The following is a 24,988-nucleotide window of genomic DNA, read 5'->3' on the forward strand; positions in this document are numbered from 1 at the left end:
AAGATAAGGACTAAACATCTAAACTTGAAACTCTGGTTGGAAATTATACCTACCACACGCTATGAAGGTCTCTGATCTTGAAGGCTTGGAAAACAGGGTTGGGAGGGGAAGGGAGAATGAGAAAGAGAGAGGCAATTTTCATCAGTGTCTGCAGCCAGCTAGAGGGATATTCAAAATCACATTTCAAATGAAGTATGAACATGAGCAATATATTCACCTGGTGCTCACAAATCCCAGAGAAAGTTAATTAGCCACTTGGGAATGCAGTTACATTTTCTCTACCTTAGATGCACTGTGGGAAAAGGGCAAAAAGTTGGAATCACTTCTACCAGGAATGAGATTAGTTTATACATCGGTCTCAAGCCCTGGTTTTCCACATAAGTGAAAAATGAAACTAGAAACATATGCTCTCAGGTTGCCCCTGATTTACTCCTCATTTTAACAAGGACATCTAGAATGGTGATCTGGTCTGCTGTTTCATAGCAGGACTCATTCAATTTTTCCCCAGAGGGTTCATCAAAGTACGCATCAATATTTTGCGCAATAGGACAGTGGTGCCTTTTCCCAGGATCTCGAAGGAAATGTGTGATTTCTCCCCACCCTCTATACTCCTAGAAGATCCATCTACACATTACATCACTTCATTCTTTTGAACCTGCCTCAACTGGGCACATTTTTGCTGTTAAAGCTTCAGAAAAATTCTAGAGTGATGCATTTTATTTCCAGTATACCAAAAACATTAAAAAAAATAAGAACCCTTCAAGTAAAACAAATACCATATATATCCCAAGTAATGAACCTCTTTTTCCAGGCTTGCTCAAAATCTTTGTTAGCTTGTAGAAACATTTTAATTGTGTGCAACTATTTTGTCTTCCAAAGCACGACCCAGCTAGCTTACACATTATGAGCAGCAAGCACACACCCTGTTTAGCAAAAATCATATTACTATATAAAGTTTCAGCCCAATAGCCACAGGTGCAAGAGGCAATGTGTCTGCAGTTCTCAATCACATTCTCCTTTATTATGGGCCATTTCAGCCAACGTGATCTATAACGAATGTATTGGGTTTTGTACTCTTTCAGAAGTTCCAGCCAGTGTCTATATGCCTTTCCCTTAGTGTTCCTGAGAGTAGGAGAGCCTCAGGGAGGGGTGGATGAAATTGGAAAATATAAATAACAAATCAAAAATTACAATTGATTGGATAAACAATTTCCCTTAGTCTGTTTCTTAATAAGTGATCGATTTTATGATCAATATTCATTATTTCCCAGAACATACCAAACTGCTTATTGAACAAATGAATGGCTGAAACTACAATGACACAGAATCAAAAAGGTGAACCAATTTCTTTAATAACATGGGTTGAACAGCCTGTCTCATCTTACCTGGTTGTTCCACATCAATGCACTTTTCTGCATAGCCCTTTGGAAAAAGGCTGAAGTTCAGGAAAACAGGGGAGGTAATTCATTACTCATTAAAAGAAATGGGTTATGGGAGCACGTGTTTATACGTGTGAGGGCTGAATTGCAGTTGGTGCTGGGCTGTCTTTTGTCTGTTCAAAGTAAATTCTCCAACCTGCCAAACGAGGCTCTCCCTAAAGGCATTGCCTTTGGAATTTGGTGTACTGCATGGATGTGTAAAGAGTTAGAAAACCCACAGCATAGTCACTTTCTGGAAATATTTATTAAAATTTGTGAAAATGACTAATAGATATTTCAGTCAAAACAACTGAGGTTAAACCAACTACTTGGTAGCTAAGATTGGCATTTTGTTTTCCTCTTCTCAGATATCTTTCCAAGCGTTTCATTGGACTTAACCGATTCTGATGAACTGTTAGAGACGTCCAGGATATTCTACTACTCTGTGGTTGCTTTCATCATCTCAAAACAATATGATGGCCAATACATTTTCAGATGGCTGTTTCCTCCTTCCTAGTTTTTAGTGATTTCTAATGGTCCTGTGAACATTTAAAAAAAAAAGAGAGACTGTGGAGAAATGCAATTGCACTGGCAGCTAGTATTAGCACTGACTTCACCAAATTGCTAACACGAATGTGTGGACAAGCTCCACTATTTAGCAGAGGTAGTGAGCAGGACTCTTGCCTGGTAATAAGCACTGTCATGGGCAGGCCCATGCTTGCTGCAACTACCCTTCCTGCCTCTTCGAAGCCAGCAGAGGAGTGAGGAACCACATGGCTTGTTTCATCCCTTCTGGGCTCCCCTTTCTCATCCCTCATTTCATAGTCCCACAGTGTCTATAACAAATGCCTAATTACCCAGCTCTATGAGAAATGCTGGACTGATCAATTATGAAAGCAACAAATGATTAACTAGTTAAAAAAAAAAAAAAAAAGCCACATCACTTACTTAAAGTCAGTCATCCAAGGCTTATCCAAACTACTTAGGAAAATCTCATTAAATCAGGCTCCCCTAATTAGAAATTAGATAATTCTGACAGGAGCAAAGCTAAAGTTTACCTTTGTACTGTCTGTTAAAAAAAATGTTTTTGCAAAGCAAAGGAATAACATAAACAAGGCTTAATGATTTTGTAAATCTAAAGTTCTAGGACAAATTCAACATTCTCTTAAGTATCATGACAGCAAGTTGTCAACCTTGAAGCTACCTTCACACTATATAAACCTCCACTTACAGAAAATAGTCAAAGCTTTAATTGTGAAAACATTCTTATCTATCACTTAAGAAAGTCTCAGAAAATACTAGGTAACATAATTGGAACCTAGTTGTAATTAAAGCTATTTAAATATATGCACAAATGTCTCATTTATATTGCATCATTAGGAATCCATACAAGAAAAATTTCCAGACAACTAAGATTTTGAGTTTAAGCATCAATATTTATTTTCCTTAGTGAGGTAAGTAAGGCACGGTGGTTAAACATGGTGACCGAGGCTGAGTCCACTCCTGCACCAGCTAAGGCAAGTAAATGTCTTTTGCCTCAATTTCGTCATCCATAAGATCAGGATAACAATGGTAACTTTTCATAATGATAATCTGAGGATTTAATGAGATGATGCACAAAAAAGCCTTCAGATCAATGTTTGTCCCAGTAAATGCTCAGCACATGCAAATTACTATTACTTATTCTCTTCTGAAAGGATTTAGAAAAAATACATTACACACTTATCTGCTTTACCAAACAGAATGCACTGGTCATAACTTAATCCATTTTTATTTATTCAAAATCACCATCACTGAAATAATTGTATTATGCCTTACAAGATCACTTTTTTCTATATTAAGTCATGTCAAATTATCATACTTACATTGGCCCTTAATACTTTTTCATCTCCACCCTCTCATTGCTGTTCATTATCCATCAGTATGTCTCTGAGGTTTCTAATAAAGTGTTTTATTTTATACGCAATGGTCCAGATGAGGTTCTGTGAGAAATGCCAAGCCTTCCTATGAAGTACCTTACCTATGCTTTCTGGAAGCTTGTCTCCACACTGCCAGTAAGGCCTTTTCCATGTTCTCCTGAGTTCTAGAGTCTAGGCTTGATGACTCAGTGAGCTAGACATCTGGTTTCTCCAGTGGTATGATATTTTAAAACACTGGGTACATATTTATTTAAAGTTCCATAATCCAGAATTTTCACTGAGACTGAGCACACCCCAGTTAATAATATTTTCTAGAATTTATTTCTATGTCTTATGGACTGCTTTTAATGGTGTAGAGCTACTGAAATTGGAGGTGCTTACTTGGATTCTGTAGAGGAAGACTTGAAAATGTACTGGTTTGGGTTCCTCTTCACCTATGAGTTACATCAATCTACAAAGTATACACAATGTGGGGTGGGGGTTCCTTTTTTTCTTTTCAGTAGATTTTTTCCTCAATCTTTCATCATCTAATCTGCATTCTCTGAAATAAGACTCATATCAGAAAAATGAGATATGGAAAACTGTTAACAGCAAAGTCTCCAAGCATGGTGAGCACATTCCTCTAATAAGTTTTCATCCATCAGCATCAGACTCAGCACAAACAGAGTAAAGACTTTATCTTCCATGTGCTACATTGAGGGTTTTTTTTTCATCTCATGGAGTGTAACATAAGCTGATGTGGCATTCAGGATTTACAGAAAATAGATGCATTTTTACTCAGCAAGGGAGAACATGTTTTCTCCAGAGAACAGATAGATGTTTAAAGACATAAATGCTCTAAAATGTCATTATAAAATGCCCATCCTATTCCTCTCAGCATCAAGTATAAAGGAGCCATGATCTAGTTAGGTTATTTGATGGTGATCATTTATGATGGTGAATACCATAAAGATGTCAACTACTGGTAGTGACTTCCTGGGTCTTGTGGTAGTAGCATTTCAACAGGGAGTAATAGGAGAGGTAAGCAAGAGGAAAATGGAAGAAAGAGGTGAGAATGATGACCCTACCAGTCCAGAAATCAATATAGTCAAGAGAACAAAACCCTTACTTGTGCTGCCAGGCTCAAGACAGAATAATAAGAAGAAAGTCACCAACCCCAGTACCTTTCATGAGAGGATTGGGAGAGTCTTTGAAAATAGTGATTTTGCCACTCACCTAGTGTGGGACCTTACTGTAATACAGTTAAACTAAACAGCCACCTCAATCTCTCCTACTAGAAAATGACATAGTCTAGAAAAGCTATTTGAACACTTAGGTTTTTAGACCTCAGAAGGAGTGTCAGATTATATTCATAATCCAAGGGATGGTAACCGACCATTCATGAAACAATACCATCTTTAGGGTTCAGATCACTTCTGCTCTGACCAAATGCCTTGGCCGCAGCTGGGGGCCACATCCTGGCCCAACACCTTTCCTTCTGGTGGGCCTGCAACAGAGCTGCTCTCTGAAATGAGATGACAGGACAACTGGGGTATCTGCTTTGCCCTGTGCCACAACTCTGAATTGTTACAGAAGTAAGAAGAAGGAACTTACTGTTGAGAAATCTCAGAATGTATGTTTTACTCTCCTAGCTTCACAGTTTGGTACACTCCATCTTGCCTGAGTTCCAAATAACCACCCACCACCACCAAGGGCCAACACTATTTACTTTACTCAGGTTCTCACCCTATTGAAGTTTATTTTCAAAAAAGTTGAATTAATTCATACTGAGGGACATAATTTCTTCAAGTACTTCCATCACCCAAGACGATTTACATTATAACAGGATCAATGTTAGGTAGGCAGTTGATAATCTGGGATACATATAATGTATTTATTGGCATAGGGAAGAAAAATATTAGTTCTTCTTTCATATGTATTTTTATGTTAAAAAAAAACAAAAGATTTACTAATATTGAATATAAATTGTTCTAGTTCTCCCATAAGCCTACCTTTCAAGTGGTCATATGTCACATAAGGTATACAAAGTACCCTGAGGAAAGGACAGGAAATCTACTATGTAGAAGTACATAGGAGTATGTCATATTGCTTAGTTTACTGTGCTACTGTTCAGTTCACTTAGGCTTGCTTAAGGAGATTTATGTGTTATATTACAAAGTTAAAACTAAACTAAGCTGTTACAAAATAGGTGAGAAGGTTCAAAAATTTATGTAAAAAAACTTTTCATTGGCATCATTAATAAGCTATTACAGCAAAAAGGTGAAGAGAAGTGTCAAAGTCCTACAGGATTAAATACAACCGTGACAACGATAAAACCTTTAAAATACAGCAAAACGTTTATAATTATCCTGCAATAAGATAGAAAAAGCCCATTAAAATCTTTTGTACCACACAGTTTGGTGGATTATCTCGTGACCAACAACTAGAAAGTCTTATGACACTCATACATACTTTTGCATTTTTATTTTACAAAAAAGTCAAGAGGTATGAATTTGCTGACTTTTTTAAGAAAAGAAAACATACTTAATCTGTCCTATAAGGTTGAACTTGATGTTTCATGGACAAGAAATACTGTTTTTTTTTTTTTTAAGATTTTATTTATTTATTCATGATAGACATAGAGAGAGAGAGGCAGAGACACAGGCAGAGGGAGAAGCAGGCTCCATGCTAGGAGCCCGACGTGGGACTCGATCCTGGGACTCCAGGATCGTGCCCTGGACCAAAGGCAGGCGCTAAACCGCTGAGCCACCCAGGGATCCCAAGAAATACTGTTTTAAAACAAAAAACTAAAACTAAAACTTGGTCATGGAAAGAATATTTTAAAATTTGTATTTAGAGAAGTGCTTGGGTGGCTCTGTTGGCTAAGCACCCAATTCTTGATTTTGGCTCAGGTCATGACCTCAGGGTCATGAAATCAAGTCCCACATTGGCTCAACACTGAGCATGGAGCCTGCTTAAGAGTCTCTCTCTTCCTCTCCCTCTCCCCTTCCCACTATCCTCTCATGCTCTCTCTCAAAAAAAAAAAAAAAATGGTATTTAGAATTATTTCCATTTTAATATGATTTTACTATTGAAAATGATATGTCTGTCACCTATAAAAATCTCCCATATCGTCCTACTTCATACTTTTTAACAACTTGAAAATAGAATAACCTGTTTAACAACTTGAAAACAGAATAAACTGTTTAAAAATCCTCCAGAACAAAACTCTCTCCAAGGAATTTAAATCAATTTGTTTAAAATATTAAAAATTAGTTTCTTCTAATTAGTTTGCAAAGACAACTGATTAGCACTAGGAAAGATGGACATTTGCTTGCCAAGGAGCAACAAGAATGCCTGTATAATGGTGGATGAAAACTAAAAACTGAATATCACAAATTAATAAATGTAGCCACAAGGCCTAAATACTTTGATGAAGTATTCTTTCTAGCTATAACAGACATCAAAAAAGATTTTAAAAGAAGCTTAATTTAGAACCAGACCAAGCTACATCATATAGTACTAAACCAAGCTGATAAAAAATTATTGATTATAACTCAATCACAGTCATGATGATAGTGTTCATGAAAGCAAAGGATTTTGCATCATTACTATATGAAATATTATATTTCGCTTTTGTCTCCTCCAGTTAAAATGTTTGCATAGGTTCTATTATGTATTAACAATTCATGCAATAGTACGTACATAATTTATAAGTTGATAAATATGCATATTTTGGGGTAAGTACTCAAAAAAGTTTATTGATGGGATAAATAATTTTAGGACTTTGAACCACCAAAACGAGGTTCCCTTTTATTGCCGAGAATAAAACTTCTCGGGTGGAATTTCAGATTTTTGTAAATTACTGGAAGGTGGGCACAGAAAAGTATTTCCTTTCACCATCTGAAAGTATACTCAGAATCCATCTATGGGTAAAGCAATCTTTAGCACAGGTCTGACCTCAGAGCTGAACTAGATTAGTGGGGCCAACAGACATAAGTAAAAATTTTAACCACAACTGGGTTAGCCTCAAGTTGGAAAACATGATATTTCTACTTATTCATTTCTTCCCCAAAGAACCTTTCTTAAATTCCTACAAGCTCTATCCTGAGTGCTGGAGAAAGAGTGCTGCTTTAAAACTCATTCTCTCTTGGGAGAAGTAGACACAACTCATCCCCTCCTTTGCCGACAAGGGGCTCACAAGAACCCCAACTTAGAAACAAGGAAGCCATGTAGCCACTCTGCGAAACAGTTATACAAATTGCATTTGCAATGTGTCTTTAAATTGCAAGGAGCAGAAGTGCACCTGTGATTTTAAAATATTCCTAACAGTGTCCTCTGGATATGCTCCCCCTTCAGCTACAAACATTCTGCCGGCAAATGCTATTCCAGTCACTCTATTTCCTTCCCCAGCCCTTCTGTTCTTCTGCCCACACGTTTCACGGAACTACCAGAAGCCACCAGGCAGGCAGCTGCCACAGAGTACCGAGCAAAGATGAGGATTTTAACTTCTTGGGGTACATTTTCCAAATGCCAGAAAATGTAGAATCAAAGAAAATTAGCCATTCTGACAATCACAGTGCAGATGGGAGGGCACACTTGATTCTGCCCCCAGCTACAAGAAAGGGCAACTCTTTCAAGATCTGTCTTATGTACTTGTGGTTCAAAAACATTCTCCCTGAAAATATGCTGGCAAAATTGCTCAGCCCTTGAATACAGTCCCGAGAGAGCACCAAAAACCTGCAAAACGGGTTACTGTCACAGGACACACTCGCGTAGGAGATGAGTTCCACGATTTCTATTTTCTCTCTAAGCAACTTCTTTCCAACTTCCAAAGAAATATTCATATCAGAGCCTAATTAAAAGCAGTGCAAAACAACAAGGTACGTTGTTTAAGGATAAATATATATGTAGAGAATGTGTAAAGGAATGCAGCAACCAAATTCATTATCATAGTTACCACGTAGAGAGGACTTAGCATGGAGGGCAAGCTTTGTATCCTAAGTTGGGGGAAGGGGTAGTGCTTTACTGTCACAAGTCTTTATGCCTTCCGAGAGTCTTAAGTATAGTTTATAATGCATTTTTAACCCTAATGCCTTCAATTACGTATGGCACCAAATTTCTCATTACCTAAATACTCAAGGTAAAGAAACTGAGCCCTAGAGTCAGGTGGCCAGAGTCAAAACCAGCCCTGCTCCTTACTAGATTAGGCAATTTTTTTCACCACTCTAAGTATTGGCTTCATTCATCTGAAAAATATGCAGAAATAGTAGTATCTCCTTCAAAAATGGTGGGGAGAAAGAAATTAGGTCATGCATGCAAGAACTTAGTACTGTTCCTAGCACATAGGAAGTACTCAATGACCCATCTACTAATAATCCACTCAGCTGTGCACTGTATTCACTCAGCATCCACTTTCAGCTTCCCCCTCTGAAGCAAAAAAGCCAAGTATAGAGTACCAAGAGACATGAGGAGCCCTGCCCTCTGAGCCCAATTCCACATTCCCCAATGTTTTAAAACAAACATCTCTGCTTTAGAAAACAGTCAGTTTTGTTCTTTTTAGCTTCAGGAATCAGGGATGGATCAGCTCTGGGGCTAATGCACTAGAAAGAGTTTTAATTTGACACTAATGTGGAAAGAGTCTCACCATGACTTAGATACTATAGACATATACCCAGCATATTGGTTTTCCCACAATTCTAGAGCTGAACGTTATGATAATTATATGTACATATATAGTGACCACAACCAGGCATTCAGTATCAAAGTCTTTAGCTGTCATAAACCCAGACACTTCCATGGCTCACAAGGTAACCTCTGATAGTCCCCCTCAAGATGAAACTTCCCAGTATCTACCAAGATACTGGCAGCATCAACTATCATCAGATAGCCCTCCCACTGAAAGGCCTCTCATGGAATCATGCAACCCCCACATACAACAGGATGCATTCAGCCTCTAAGTTGCCATCTCTACAGACACGCTGGCTGTTCTCCATGGACTGGGATGGCTCTGTGTGAGACCAAAGAGGTAATTTCAGCAGCAGCAGCAGCAGACACTTGGCTAGTTGTTATCAGCATTGCTCAGGGAGCCACGAGGGTGGGAGGTGATCCAGGAGAGGTTTCAAAGCCTTTGCTGGTAACATAAAGACCACATCTGCTGCCTGACCACTGGCCGTGGCCAATGAGCACAGCCAAAATGCATTCTATTGTCACTTGATTTTATTCTCTCTCCCCATGGTGGTCAATCTACTCATATTAACTGTGGAAGGTTCATCGTACACATATGTATCTTCAGGATTTGTGAAAATGCTACATTTTTCTTTGTAGTTGCCTAATGCAGGAACCCTAAGCAGGTCTGTCCTCTGGTTTCAAGATGTGGTTGATAAATGATAAAGGCAACTCCTTTGTCTTTTAGGTTGATTATCCCCGATCCTTAAGATAAAGTGACTCAATTATTATCATTGACTTTCAGCTCTTAGCCACAACCACACAAGTCAATCTGCAACTCTCTATTGTGATCAGGTTCTCCCGCTTGCTGACACTTGATCTATCTAGGCTGTGGTTCCAGAGACATTTGTTACCCAAAGTCCAAGCCCAGGTCCTATTTAGGATCACTGCTTCCTGTTTAACCTACGCTTGGTTCAATGGTAAAAATGCCCTCTCTGAATAAATCTGGTGTATCTGCCACATTGTTTTCAAAGGTGTGAACCTTCATAGTTATCTTGAATTTCCAATCTGGTCCCTCTATACATCTGAAGACCTTCCCCTGCCCTTCAGTTTAGAGACCCCCTCTGCTGGAAAGCTGCCATGAATAACAAGGAGGAACCAGCGCTCATTGTCAAAGGCAACATTTCTCTCCACCATATCCTTGCCTGTATGCTACTCCCCAATTCCCCACACCCATTCAGTTTCCTCTTACCCAATCTTTCCTACTGATCCACAGCTCTTAGACATGGATATGAACAGGCTCCAAGCTCAGAACTCATCATTACTTTTAAATTATCTGGATCAAGCATAATGTCCTCAAAGTCAGGATGTCTTTTAATTGCATAAAGACTCTAGTCTCAAGGAACTTCTACTTTGAAAAAGACAAAAAAAAAAATAGCTTAGATGCAAAAGAAACTAATTTCAAACACATGAAATATAATTTAAGCATTAAAACAAAATATATGGTTTCATCTATAAACATGTCTTTAGGTCTGTTTCGATATAAAACTCCCATTGTCTTTCTGGGTTGGCTTCGAAATAATCCCATTTTCTTCCAAAAGCTCTGCATTAGGAGAGATCAGTGTTGGTCTGAGTTCTTGAACTTTTCTGATTCAAGCTTAAGCAGACTGGCATTGTGCATATCATGCATATAAATTCGTAAGTGTGACAATTCCTTGAAAATTGACCTCAAAAAGAAAGTATGTGAATGGGCCTAGTACAATGGCTGGCAAATAATAATAACAAGCACTCAATACATGTGAGAGACAAATTCAGACCATTTTGTCATAAATTATGATTTACATGTTTTTCTATGAAGGACTATACAAGAGGGAATGAATTTTTTTTCTTGCATTAACTATGGAAATTATAGCTCCAGAAAAAAACTTGGAAAAGAGTGTCAGGGACACTTACATATGTATTCTGAGGAAAACAGGAAAAAAATGCAAGCGAATTCTGTAAGAGCAGCCTATAAATGGTGAACCTGTTATCAAATACTTTCTTCCAAATTTCTACAGCATTAAGATACCTATTTTCACAGGTAAAAAAAAAAAAAATCATAGAAATCTCCTTTAAAAAATAAAACTCTCACAAGGGACAAAAAAGTAATTAAGAAAATACGGTTATTCACCCAATTCTTCTCTGGCAGCCATCTTGTTTCCTACTCCAGTATAAAGTTAGTAATTTTAAAACAATAAAGATGGGATGGGGAAACTCCTTATTAATGAAACACTTTAAATGAGCTCCCTAAATACTTTAACTAGCATTTAATTTATTTTTAATCAGGTGCTTATCATTTGTTAATTCCAAAGGCCCCAGGATTCCACAGCCCTTAGATAGGCTAATCTCCCATTGGGAAGCAACACATATTAAATAGTTACTAAACCTTGGTAAATACACTTTTAATAATTAATTCTAGAAGTATTTAACTTGCAGTAATATACCGGATATTTCAGCAATATTATAATCCATGGGATATTGCCGAGGGATTTCTCAGATTAACACATTTGGGTCCCTGAGTCCCATCTGTATACCTCTATCTGAATTAACAGCAGGTGATTCAACACATGGCTACCAGCCTCTGTGTGTCTGAGTGACCAATGATTTTATTATCATATCAGTGAGATCAAATCAGTGAAATGCATCAGCTAAGGAAATGCTTAGTAAGGGATGAGACAGACAGTGGCTTACAAGTCAACCTGGGTTTTCAAAAATGATAACTACTGAAAAGAAAAATTACTTTTCCCGTTGAGATGTGTAAATATTATGTAGATATTCTAACTCAATCTCTATGATGGATGGTGCTCAATTTTAAACATATTTCAGTAATGCCTTAATTTAATAGGATGGAAGATACACAAGATGTTGAAGGATCAAGGTGAGAATAAATTTCCTTGCGCAGATGGTTTAGTCTCATTCTAAAAATCTCAGTCCCCTTTGCTTTCTTCTTTAAAAAAAAAAAAAAAGAAAAAAAAAAAAACATAGCCTGAATAACATTCTACAGCTCCATCCACTTCTACTTCGCCTTCCCTGAAATCACTACAGTTTACTTCTCCCCCTAATTGGTGAAAAATGCAACTCACATGCCAGTAGGTTACAACTGAGATCAGCGGTGACCTCTGTCTGGAGCAGAACCGGCCACTTCTCCCTCCACCCAGAGCGACAGAGGCCGCAGGCTGCCCAGCAGATGGTGCTACAGAGCAGTCAGCTGCCAGGGCCGAAGTCCTCCTAGGAGCTCAAGGACTGCGTCACCATCTCCCTCTCCGAAGGATCTGCAGTCTTCCCGCTAGTCAGTGACCTCATTGAGTAAGGGACCCTCCATCCTCCATCTTCCTGTTCTCCACTTTTTCTTCCCCCAATGTCACACATGTGTTCTCTGCACAGTCTTCAAAATGGTGTGTTTTGTCCCCAGCCCCGTTCTCTAGCCTGCTCCTTCAGGGCATCGTGGGCTACTTGCCTAAACACCAACGGTGTGGATAACCCTTCCATTCAAAAAGAAGGATCCTGTTTCCTGCACTGGCTAACGAAAGTCTGCGCCACGATGATGTTCTAGTCGTGATAAAAATCCAACATTTTCTGGAGCCATTAGACTCTCAAATGTTAATGCAGTTTACTTTTTAAGATGTGATCGATAGATGGGGGGAAGTGCCCATAAATTACTAACGGCAAAAAACATTCTATTAGCACACAGTAGATTTTGCAATATTTGTTGGTCTGTGTTTTACTGGGGGGGGGGGGGGGGGATTTTTTTTAATTTGCTGAAAGCCTGAGTTTTGTTTTGTTTTGTTTTGTTTTCAATACCTGTCTTTGTCTTTCTCTGTTCAAGGGGGATAATTTTAACATGAGTCATTTAGGAAATATAATTCTAATGCGGTATAGCTATAGGTTTCAATTAACGTTCTACCTTTCTGACAGCCTTTACATTACATGTTTTATGAAATCATTAACTATTGTCATGTTTCTATTATGATACTATTAGGAAATAAAGAGACTTATGTAAATGGAGATGTAAAAGAAATGTATGACAGTTACTCGGAGCAACATCTGTGCACTATCATACATGCTCACACTAATTTTCTAAAGATTGTTCCATTCATTATAGAGCATTGTTAGTTGCAGTGGCACAACCCTTATTTCCATGCATTTAGGGAATGAGGCAGAGAGTGGGTAAATGAGAGCCTAATCAATACCACTTTTCATTTTGCATCTAATGTGCTGCCTTTCCCTTTCTTTTCCTCATGCACAAATCCAAAAAAGATCCTGACGTTACAGTCATAAAATGTAATTCTTCTGCAGAAACACAGACAATAATGCTTTCTGTATTCAGGCGTATTGCATATTCTAATGGCATTTGGCTAAATTGAGTATGGATTTAACATCAAAGGCTTCATGAATTTTTCAAATGAGATATTAAAGTCAATATTTCAAGTGAAAGATATTTCAATTTAGTTGCATACACAACAATAAAAAACTTCTACAAGGTAGAGGTACTAGTGGCTGTAGCAGTATTAGTTCATTCAAGAAATTATTAGTTTATAAGAAAATCAAACACAAGGTTGTGATACGGCAACAACTCTGAATAAATTAGACTAACCGATATGCACTAGTGTGCTTTATCTCTTGCAGGCTGAAGCAGTACACTTGCCACGGGCATGTTCAGGGCTCTTGGCTGATTTTTTCTAAACTCTGTTGATTAGCGTGAAGATTTGCATTGCTATTTCATAAATCTCCTTATTTTCATTTGTATGAGTGGAAGACTTAGGACATGTGGGGGGGAAAGGGAGCTGTTTACCCCCTTGCATTTAAGTGAATCTTACTTCAAGGTGTCAATACCTAAAGTGGGTCTCCACAATGATGTAAAATGTTGCCTTGCAGGCAGGTTGGAGGATGCTCAGGATCAGTACGTGGAGGCACACTGCAGCTCGCTGACAGCCCTCCGTGTCACCGCAGATTGCCAATACTCTGAAATGGCACATGCAAGCGTGAATTTCCAGAGCACCTTTCCATCGATGAGCTCGAAGCTCATACACACACCATGTATCATCCACATAACCAAATCCCCCTTGAGTAAAGGAACAGCAGAGTGTTGTCATCCCCATTCCAGAGACAGGCAATTGGAAAGCACAAAATATGAAAATGGCTTGTTCCTCTACTGGACTGTGGCCTTTGGGGGAATGCTCTAATACAGACATCACCACTAAAACTGGAACTGGAACAAGGTCTCTGATTTCCAGACCAAAGTCCTAAAATATCCCAGATCTCTCCTCTTCAGGCATGACAGCAACAGGCTGAGCTGTTTGGGTCTGTACTGTCTCTTTTGCTTTGCTCCGCAGATACATAGGAAGGCATTAGCCTGCATTTCCTGCCTAACAGTCCCCATCTTACCTCTTTACCTCTTTGTTTGGACTATAGCAAACTTACTGTGCCCTTCATCCAGTATTGTCAAGCCTACATCATTTTAACCATGGATTAACTCCCAACCCCAGACAGACACTCCATATTTACAGACACTTCAGGCAATACAGAGTAAAGCATCCCACAAACCCACAATTCTAGAAGAAATGGCCATTTCTAGACGATGACAAGCAGCCTACCCAGCTGGCCTATATGCAAAAACCCCTTCCTACAGTTAGTTCATAGCTAAGCCAGATACCAAACAATGCAAATCACTCAGCTCTGCTTCATGCCTGTTAACCCGTCTGCTACCAGTGCATTATTTAAGCCAGCATCATTGTCAGACCCCTTCACTTTATCGAAGTCTCTTAAAAGACATGGCGTTTTAAAGACCAAAAAACCCTGAAGTGCATGAGACTTCATTCTATAATTTGAAGGATGATTGCCCATCTTTAAAACAGGAAAAAATCCTAACTTCATAAATACTATGTAATGAGGAAGACAAGAAAATGTACATTTACCACAAATTTTTTTTTTTTTTTTTTATAACAAGAGTAAAATATTAGAGCCATCACCTCTGGCTATTTCAAAGGATGTAGAGACCCCTAGGAGGGTGCTTTCCATTGGCCCACCACACACACATATGCCCACAAAATACTCACTTCACCTCTTTAAGTTAATAGAGACTCGGGGCACCTGGGTGGCTCAGTGGTTGAGCATCTGCCTTTGGCTCAGGTCGTGGTACCAGGGTCCTGGGATCGAGTCCCACATCAGGCTCCCCACAGGGAGTCTGCTTCTCCCTCTGCCTATGTCTCTGCCTCTCTCTGTGTCTCTCATGAATAAATAAATAAAGTCTTTTTAAAAAAAGTTAATACAGGCTCATATGACAGGACTGATTCTGCAATTGGTTCACATAAAACTATTTCTCATTGTATCTATACCTACCCCCAACACCACCAACAACAACAAAAAGCCTCCAGAACTGAAGATTGTTTCTTTGCTTCATTGCATCTAAATGATCAGACTCATTTCAGTTTCAATTCTCAAACAACCCTCCCTCCTTTTATTCCCTTTTCTTTTTAAGGGGCCTTATCATAGGGAGGAAAAACAAACTGGAACAAAGCTACAATTCAACACTCATTTTAAGGTTTTCAGTTATAACAGTGCTCCTGGGCATGACTATTACATATTGGCTTCTTTGGAAAACTGTTGATCTTTTGATGTTTATCATTTCTTTATTTAAACTGTAAAAGAGAGCCTTGTGGAGAACTAGACTTTTCTCTAACTAAGGTCTATATTAAAACTCAGCCCAGGCCATGAATGAAAATGGAGGCTGTGGACACAAACTATTCCCTCATCGGCCTCTGCCCACATCATAAAACCAGTAAGCTATTTGGCACAGAAGAAAAGAGATGGGGAAACGCAAGAACTTAAAAGCCGGGGCCGACCACGGACCTAAGAGCCACGAATATAAACACAGAAGGAAGTGTTAGCTTAGCTCTAGAAGGTGGCAAGGGGGACATCAGAAGTTTATGTGATATTCAGTGTTCATATTCCTAAAAGAAAGTGCACATTTTAAAATTTTCACTGCACATCTGTGCATTGCTACATTTTTAAGGGCCTGCTAGGACTGGAATTACAGGAGATTTGAAGCTCACAACTGAGTAGCTCTGGCAAAGCTGCATGGGGGAGGAAGGCTACTGAAAATCATGAGGAGGGGGGAAGGTAGAGCCTGTGCCAAAGAGGAACATTAAAAAGGGTTCTAGCCGAGGAAACTGTCAGCTTTATATATGGGAACTTGGAATGGAAAAATTGGTAGTGCCACTGAACCTGAACAGCAGCTGTGAAATCAGAATTTACTCCCTAATCTGAATTAACTAATCAAAACCAGGTCACTCCTCCGCCTTCCCTCCACTACCCACCGCATCGCCCCTGGGTTATTTTTCATGACCAATCGCGTTCTGCAGCAAAATAAATAAAGAGCAACAAAAACAGAAATACTAAAGGTCAAAGTTTCCCCCACAAGACCCAATGCACTCAAGATTTATCAATGGAGGAAAAAAACGTAGGCTTTCTACCTTCCATCTTTTCATTTGTGGTGTACAGACTTCGTAAAAAAGAGCAAGGTTACATCCGCATCAGCAATGTACTCAAAGAGAAACCAAGAATGACTTTTAAGTGAGGACTTCTGAGATCTAAGCTCAAAAGAAAACGAAAAGGTCTGCGTGAAGCAAAAGGACCACTGTGCTAGTAATTTTTAAAAATTCAGATTTGCAGCTAATTTCATACACAAGCACTTTTTGATCAAGCATAAGCATTTAATAAAATTGTACTGGTAAATTATCCAAAGAAATACATTAAAGGGTGTACACTAGCCAAAGCACAATTTGAAGCTCTTATTAACTGGTGATTATCTTCACTGATCCACATTACCATTCAGTTGCAGATGTTACTGACATTAAGATGTATGATGCAGAGGCTGGAGAAAAAGCCCATTTAAGACAGGTGAATACTTAATAGTAATTCAACATACGCGGCACAAAATGTCTTTCACAGGAGTTCAAGGATTTTCCCTTTTTTCTCCTTGCAATTTTATATGAATGTTTATAAATAAAATGAGAAATGAAACTCCATTTGGTAGCCATTTGACTTGCTCAAATTTAATGGCCGTTTAAAACTTTGCAATTTATCATTTTAGGCTTCTTTCTCATCTGGAGATTTATTTATTTATTTATCTTTGAAACTCTTCCTCTCATCTGAATCCTTAGGCAAGATCCACACGTTGAGTATGCAGATCAAATTTATCTGACACACAGTGGTTGTTTATCTTTTAGTTTCAGGAACTCCATGGCTGCTACTATAATGGTTAACTGACCGTCTGCTGGGTGCGGAATAACTGTTCGGTATTACAGAAGGACACATCGCCTCCCTTGCAATGTGGCCCAAGGGAGATACGGGAATTGGATCTATTCTATATATTTCCAAAAGCAACAAAGCAGCTAACAGCTTATTAGAGATGCTTTTCTTAGGTTGACTTTTAGGAAAGAGAACCTAGATATTTCAGGAAGCAAAGAGATAAAAAACAAAGATCTGTGGGGAATCAAGTTAACACAATAGGAAAACTTCAGGAACAACTCGGGCTGTCAAGTCAATCTTCCTCTCAGTACCTTCCATACACAAATGCCAACTGATTACTCATTTTATACACATATTCTACTCTTACAAACTCAAGTAGTTAAAAAAAAAAAAAAAAACACTGCAAAAGCAACGAAAACTTCCGCAACACCTCCATCCTCCCTTCTGGACAGTTAGGATTTTAAATGTCCGACTCTCCAGGATAAGCTCTAGCACACTGCAGTTAGGCAGGGTCTTGCTCTTCCAAATCCAACCTAAAAAATGTTCCCCAACCCAGCTGCTTCTCTAGTCTTCCTATTCTCTTTGAATCTTTTTAATTCTGTATTTTTCCCCACTCTAATCTTGCTCTCTGCAGGACTGATTGAAAATAAAATATTAAAGGTTAATAATGGCAAACATATGCCCAATGATACTTCTCTCTCTACAACTGCCTCTACCCAAAGGAGTAAGTATTGGGAGATCCAGCACATGCGACGGGGCCAGTAAGAAGTATATTTTCTCTGAGGAAGTTTTTTCTAATCACACAGCCTAAGTATCTACTTATTCCACATAAGCATAATTCTGATCCTGTAAACATACACATATGGGTATTCATAGTTTTCTTTTTCATATTTGGAAATATATACGTGTTGCTAGTTATTATATATAAACAGAAATTCTACTGTCTTTAGGGGAATTTATATTATAAAATACCTCGCATATTCAAACATGGAGTGTCCAATATCCCTCTGTTTTTCATCAGACAAGATAGAGAGTAAAAAGTTACTTCAGATCAAGGGAAAGGAGTCCCAAGGGATTGTCTTGAGTCAATGATTTTCAGACTGCGTTCAGAGAAGCTATAAACTTCTTCTGAGGCTTCCAAGGAGCAGAAACTTCGGGAAGACAAGAGGTTGAGTTTGAAAGAGGTTCTGTCTTTCCATCCTCCTTCCTTAGTCAAAGCAATTCTACTTTTATTGATTTCACATAAAAGAAGTATGTGAAAGATTTTGCCTAAAGATAGGTCTCCTCTGCTTAAAGACAGAGTATTAGCCTCTTTCTAAGGAGAATGATACTGGGGAGATGAAGGCTAGATATATGGGCCTAAAGGGACTTTCTACTGAGCCCTCTGTCTTCTATAGCTAAAGTCTTCAGCAAACTGCTGTCTCCTGATGAATGAGTCTGCAAGAGACTTACAGATAATGGGCCCAATCCAACTTTGTCTCTTTGGAGGCTCCTCAGAAATATACTGACAAGCTGTACCACAGGGCTTTCCACAGAATTCATCCTTTCTTGAGAATCAAAATAAATACATAAATAGCCTATGTTTATCTTACTTTGCATAGGGACAAAATTCCTAGTGGAGAGTATCTAATTTATCCACTTATTAGAGAACTTTATTTCTTTTTTAAATTCAGTGAGCTGAGACATAAGCTAAACATCTTTGCAAAAATATCATTAGGAGATGGTCCTTAGCCCAAATTGTTAAACTCTGAGCTGCCAATTTCTACTTCACTCCTAAGTGCCCCCACCAGCAGGGTTAGACGTGCATTTTGCATTTGTGCCAAGGAAATACTACAACATATTATATAGGCTCCTTTCCTACTGGACATTCTATTAGATAGGTGGTAATGTAAACATAGTTGGGATCAGGGAACAGAAGACACCAAACTTATGGTAAGTACTTTCTACAGGCAAGTGCTTTCTCTACTGTATTGCCCATCATCATGTCAACCTTTGGTTGTCCTTACCTGAGGAAGAGTGGTTAAACTATCTCAAACTCTGAAAGTGGGAGGTAAAAGAGAAAATAAAAACACAATTAATAGTAATGAAAATTAAATAATAATAAATGTGCTTTCACTGCAGAATCTGAGAAATTTCACACTTCCCACATATCTGTATAACATATGGTATGTTCAAGCGGTTAATTAAAGTTCATGTGTGACTATTGATTCATCCCAATTTCAGAGCACAGTGGCAGGAAAAGGTGCTCATGTGAACTTGGGCTACCAATGGCACCTGTTAGCTCTTCAGTTAAATTGATATGCAGTAAATTAAGTTCCACATTTGAAATTGCATCGAAAAGTATGGAAAGAAAAAACTGCCAGTAAGTTACCAAACTGTGCGTGTTTAATGAAATGCTTCCTTTGGTTCTATATTTGAAAACGCTTGTTACCTCCTTTCCTAACAAAGGAAGACAGAGCTCTGGTGGAACATTAAGGACACTCAGTGTTTTCCTTGTGAAGCCAGTTACGTGATACAGGAAGGGCTTCTTATCACCAGGTTGCTATATCACCACCAAAGAATGCTCTCGTAGATACTGTGGTGCTTAAAATATAGTAATTACTGTTACAGTGTATGCACAGCAATGTAAGAACCGTATCTAGAGCTATACGTGGTACCGAGAGTCGAGAAACAGCTGTAATTTTGGCTTTAAATATGTTTATGAGCATTCTGAATGGTTTAAGCTTGCTGTGCAGCATATGATTTTAATTTTCTTTATGGATATACGGGGGCCATGAAATGCTGACTTTTGATATAATAATCTTTCAGATTTCACAGAAACTATAGGAGGCCAGTCAGTCCTCAAGCCTGCTCTCTTAAATCTTGACTTATAAATTTCTCGGTGGTAGATATAAGTTAAAAAAAATTATACCTCACATTATATAGTAAGTCTTGTATCTCTGATTTGAATGAACCCTTTCAGTTGACTACTTAGGCTTGGGAAATCAAAGAAAACATATAAAATGAAGGCAGATATCTTATTTACCAAATCATGACTCCTTTCTTTGAAACAGAAGAAATAGAGTATTCCAAAGGAAAATTTAATTTCCTTATTTGCCATACACAAAACTCAAGGAATAGTCATTTTTATATTGAAATTCATATTTAAATACACTTCAAAGCAATTGCTAAATTGGTCACTTCTTAGGAATTGCTAAAGCAGATTTGCTTACAATTTAAAAAAAAGAAAAACATTTGAATTGCCTCTAGTTATTGTAAGTTAATTGTGCCTACTTTGGTTTGTTTCATTTAAAAGAACACATCCTAGCTAGACCAGTTAGTAGTTGAAAGATTAGTGATGGAGAAGAAATGGATCCTACAAAAAAAGATGCACTTAATGAAAAAGAAATGATGTTATTTCCCTCAAATGATTTCTACTGTGAGAGCCTTATAAATACCCATTTGACTAAAACTAGAGAAAATAAACCTTGATAGACAAGTATTACTTGCTAAGGTGTGTAGTCAGGCAGGTAATTTCATCTGTTCTTTAAAAATATTTTTCTGCATTATAATTTTTTCAGCAACATGTCTTACTTCTGTCATCAAGGTACAAAGTTACTTCTCAAATTAAAAAAAAATACATTTGTCAATCAAATATTCCTACCAGCTTCTGTTCACATCAAGAGAGTATAACAAATGACATACTCAAAGCTCAGGAATGTGCTGACAATTAAGTTCCAAGTAGCTAATAGCCAATCTGTTATGATAAAAAAATACTTGAGATATATAATCCACCATATGATGGGGCAACTAGATTCTATGCTTCCTTGGGTGGTAGTATAGCAAGTGCAACCAAACTTCATTTTATTTTCCTCCTGGCACATAATATTTGCACACCTTCCTTCTGACTAGCTAGAGTCAATGGACTGAGTTCTGGCCAAAAAATAGGAAACTGCAGGCTCTCATATTTTCCCCTCACTCTTCATACATGGGAGGATGAAGTTCCAGGAGATGGCAAAGCCACATGACAGAGTAACCCAGGTCCTAAGTAATGGCACAGAACCAAGACACAATGGAGAAATCTTTTATTGTATGAAACCACTAAGACCTTAACTAATGTAAATAGGGACACTGTTGTGTCTACCACATACTAGCCTTCAACTGAAAACCACAATAATAATAAAGCCCAGGTTTGGGGCTGTTGTTTGTTTTTAAGACTCCCTTAGAGAAGTGGTGAGTACATTCATTTAAAGGCCTCTAGTTCGCACTTAATCCAGGCACCATATAGAGTTGAAAGACAAGGGCTCTTCTCTAATGATTCTTATAGTCCAATGGCATTGAGGAGGGCAGGAGAAGAGTTCCTGGGACCACAGGACAGCCTAATAGGATATATTGCATGAGGGGGTTAATTATGCATGTGGGAAAGCCTCAAACATGGGCTACATGGATTATTGAAGACTCCATAATTGTAGTTATAATTCAAATAAAAGGGTTAGTGGGTGTGGGCCACGTGAAAAATGGAGCTATGCAAAACAGGAGAGAGGCCTAAGGAAGCACTAGACTCTGCCATGCTATGAGGGCCTAATTACTCAGGAAATTTAGAATCTAATGGAATTAGAACATATTGGGATCAAAACCCAGATCCCATCAGTTGGCTTTATGATAAAAATACCTACTTTGCTGTATTATGCATATAACTTTGTCCAGGAAGAAAATCTACATCTACAAAAAAAAAAAAAGTTTAAAACTGAGGTCATACTGATCCCCTTAAATGTGACAAGTTTGACCAATTCTCTGGAAGTGATACAGATGAGGCAGCATTGTTAGTCATCAGTTTTGGAAGAAACATCTTCATGGTCTGGCTACATGACCTTAAATCTTTCTGTGTTTTCTGAGAGTACCAAAAGAACAATTTCAGTGCTCTGAAAATTCAAGCTAATATCTGCATACATTATAGATAGATATTGCTGGAACAAAATTCTGTTGTATCATTCTTTAAGTATCCTGTGTGTGAAATTCAGATACATTAATTATCAATATAAGGGTCCTGCCAGGCTATAACATAATGGGATTTTTTGTTTATTTATTTATTTTTTGTTTGGGTAGATGATAGTTCTCATTTATGCATGCTCTCTTGATCAGAAGATGAGGGAAAATAAAATGGTATGGTTCCATTCTCAATTTAAAGAAAATGATTTACTAAAAACACTATGAACTGAAGTTTCCCTTAATCAGAGAAATATACAGAAAGGAGGCATTAAAAAATAAAGCTCTAGATGAGGAATAGTAGCAGATAAAAGTGGTCAAGATAACATAAATAAGCAGACATTATGTTACAAGACATTAGTCACTCGCTTTAGGCAATATACCAGCTTCAGACAAAAGTAACCAATAAAATGTGCTCAAGCCAATGCTATGTTGAATATGAGCAGAATCTTTCATAAAACTTTGGACATCATGGAAAAGAGCAGAGGAAACAATCACACCCCAGGAGACAATTGTATGTATGGTATATCATCTCCAAACCACCTGCAGTGTTTCTCATCTAAATCTTTATTTAAAATAGAAAGGCCCAGACTATTCTGATTATGTAGAAAGGCTTCAATATTATTTTGAGTAACAGAAAGACCATATTTCTATTAAAAACATAAAAGGAAGGATTCTTTACATGAAGAATGTGTTGAGGAATCTCAGTCTGAATCCTGTCTACCTTGGTTTTTCAACTTCTGAAAGCGGAAATCGTGGTAAAATGGGATGTGTGCTTGTCAAATCCCCTCCTCCACAAACAATGGAAAATATAAAAATAGAAAAGCAAAAAAATGTGATCAGACATAAAACCAAGGTTAAGATCCTTTGGGCTCCAAAAGGAACAGAAATGCAAAGTTCTGTGATGAGGTAAGGCTGTACACCTACTGGATCTTGAGTCTGATAAGCAGCAGTCAAGTTTGGGAGTCCAGTTCCTAAGGAATAAGTGGAAATTAAAGTGCTTCGAATGAGATTGAGAGTTGGAGAAGAGAAGTAGAAGAGGTTGTGAGAAGAACAATCAAAGCTCGGTATACTGCTTGAAGGCAGAAGGTAAAACTGGCTACTGCCTATGAAGATGGTTTAAAACATAACACAACAAGCAAAAATATGTTGCTAGCCACCATGGTCAGGAATTTAATCAAGCCATCCTTTGGCTCAGTGAATATAACTATGAGATCCCCAGCATCACTGTAGAACAGAAGACCAGAAATAGCATGAGAGGATATGAGTCTGGAAAGGGATAGAGGTCACATCTATGTTGGGAGTGGCAGTCACACAAAAAAGGAAGGAAGACACAGAGAAGTAGAAAGAAAAAATTAAGACACAGCAAAACAACAACACTCCCTCTCAAAATAAGTTATTAAATCAAAATTACAAAACTCATTAAGTAGTACAGTATGAAGAAAAAATAGCTATAAAATAAACATTCAGAATAGTAACCATTCTAAAAAAATTAATTTTATGGAGCAGTCTGACAAAAATTTTAATAATATGCATGCTGAAGATGCTTAGAGAAATAAAGAAATAACCTGGATTATAAATGAACAAGAAGTTATTTTTTAAAAGATATATTAAAAATAAGTAAGTATGAAAAAGAATCAATTAGAAGTCTGGGAAGTGAGAAATATTTTAAATATATATATATATATATATATATATATATATATATATATATATATATAAAGAGCAATGATAAACCCTGGACTTAAAATGGTTGAAGAAAGAATTATAAAATTGGAAAACAGAACCAAGGAACTTATCCAGAATGAAGCACAGAGAGACAAAGAGAGACAAAGATGTTTCAGGGGTTTTAGGGATTTTTTTAATATGAAATATCAGATACAAGAACAAAGGATGACAAGATCTAATTCATTTCTACTAAATGCTACCAAAAACTGAAAGAGAATGGAAAAATCATGAAGAAGTATTATTTGAAGAATTAATAACTGTGAATTTTGCAGAACTTAAGAGAGACACAAGTACTTAGCTCTAAATACTTCTCTGAGCCTTGAGTAGGGTAAATAAAGATAACTCTAGTGAAGAAGCATCTTATCAAAACTGAGGTCACTGAAGATGTACATAAAAAAAGAGAGGATTACCATGCCAATTATACTGACAGTAGCCTTGTCAGTAGTAACAATAAATGCCAGAGAAGAATGAACAAATACTGTGGAAGCATTCAGGGAAAATTACTGTCAATTTAGCAGTTGTTACCCATATAAGCTGTTCTTCAGAAATGAAAGCAAAATGGAAGCATTTGCAGACACACAAAACCAAAAGGAGTTTACTAATGGGCAGCCCAGGTGGCTCAGTGGTTTAGCGTCTGCCTTCAGCCCAGGGGGTGATCCTGGAGACCTGGGATCGAGTCCCAAGTCAGCCTCCCTGCTTGGAGCCTGCTTCTCCCTCTGCCTGTGTCTCTGCCTCTCTCTCTGTGTCTCTCATGAATAAATAAATTTTAAAAAAAAAGGAGTTTACTACTAACATAATTTCACTGAAAGATTTATTGTAGAATATACTTTGAGAAAATAACAGATTAACACTGAAGGAAGCTGTGGGAATTAAGGAACAATAGTGAGACCAGAAATTGATCAAACAGGTCATACATATAATGGTTAACTATGAAAGCAGTATCTGTGTGTTTGCACATTTAAAATAAAGTTAATAAAAAAAATAAAATAAAGTAAAGTTAAAAACTGTCATCATAACAGAAGT

General features: G+C 37.7%; 1 long non-coding RNA gene across 18 annotated transcripts in view; it reads right to left on the reverse strand.

Moving 5' to 3' along the window:
• Positions 1-24,988, reverse strand: part of LOC140637900 (uncharacterized) — a 381,100-nt gene that overhangs the window by 155,164 nt on the left and 200,948 nt on the right. For 2 of the 18 annotated variants that reach the window (XR_012034980.1, XR_012034997.1), the window contains one exon: positions 1,695-1,957. The exons of 3 other annotated variants lie outside the window; for them this stretch is intronic. This is a non-coding gene — a long non-coding RNA (uncharacterized lncRNA). Of the gene's footprint in view, positions 1-1,688; positions 1,958-3,718; positions 3,890-10,235; positions 10,392-13,855; positions 13,985-18,258; positions 18,424-19,278; positions 19,310-24,988 lie in introns of those variants that run through there. 13 more of the 18 variants (XR_012034979.1, XR_012034992.1, XR_012034981.1 and 10 more) reach the window with 12 other exon arrangements.

Source organism: Canis lupus, chromosome 8, assembly GCF_048164855.1.
Source record: "Canis lupus baileyi chromosome 8, mCanLup2.hap1, whole genome shotgun sequence".
Lineage (NCBI taxonomy): Eukaryota > Metazoa > Chordata > Mammalia > Carnivora > Canidae > Canis > Canis lupus.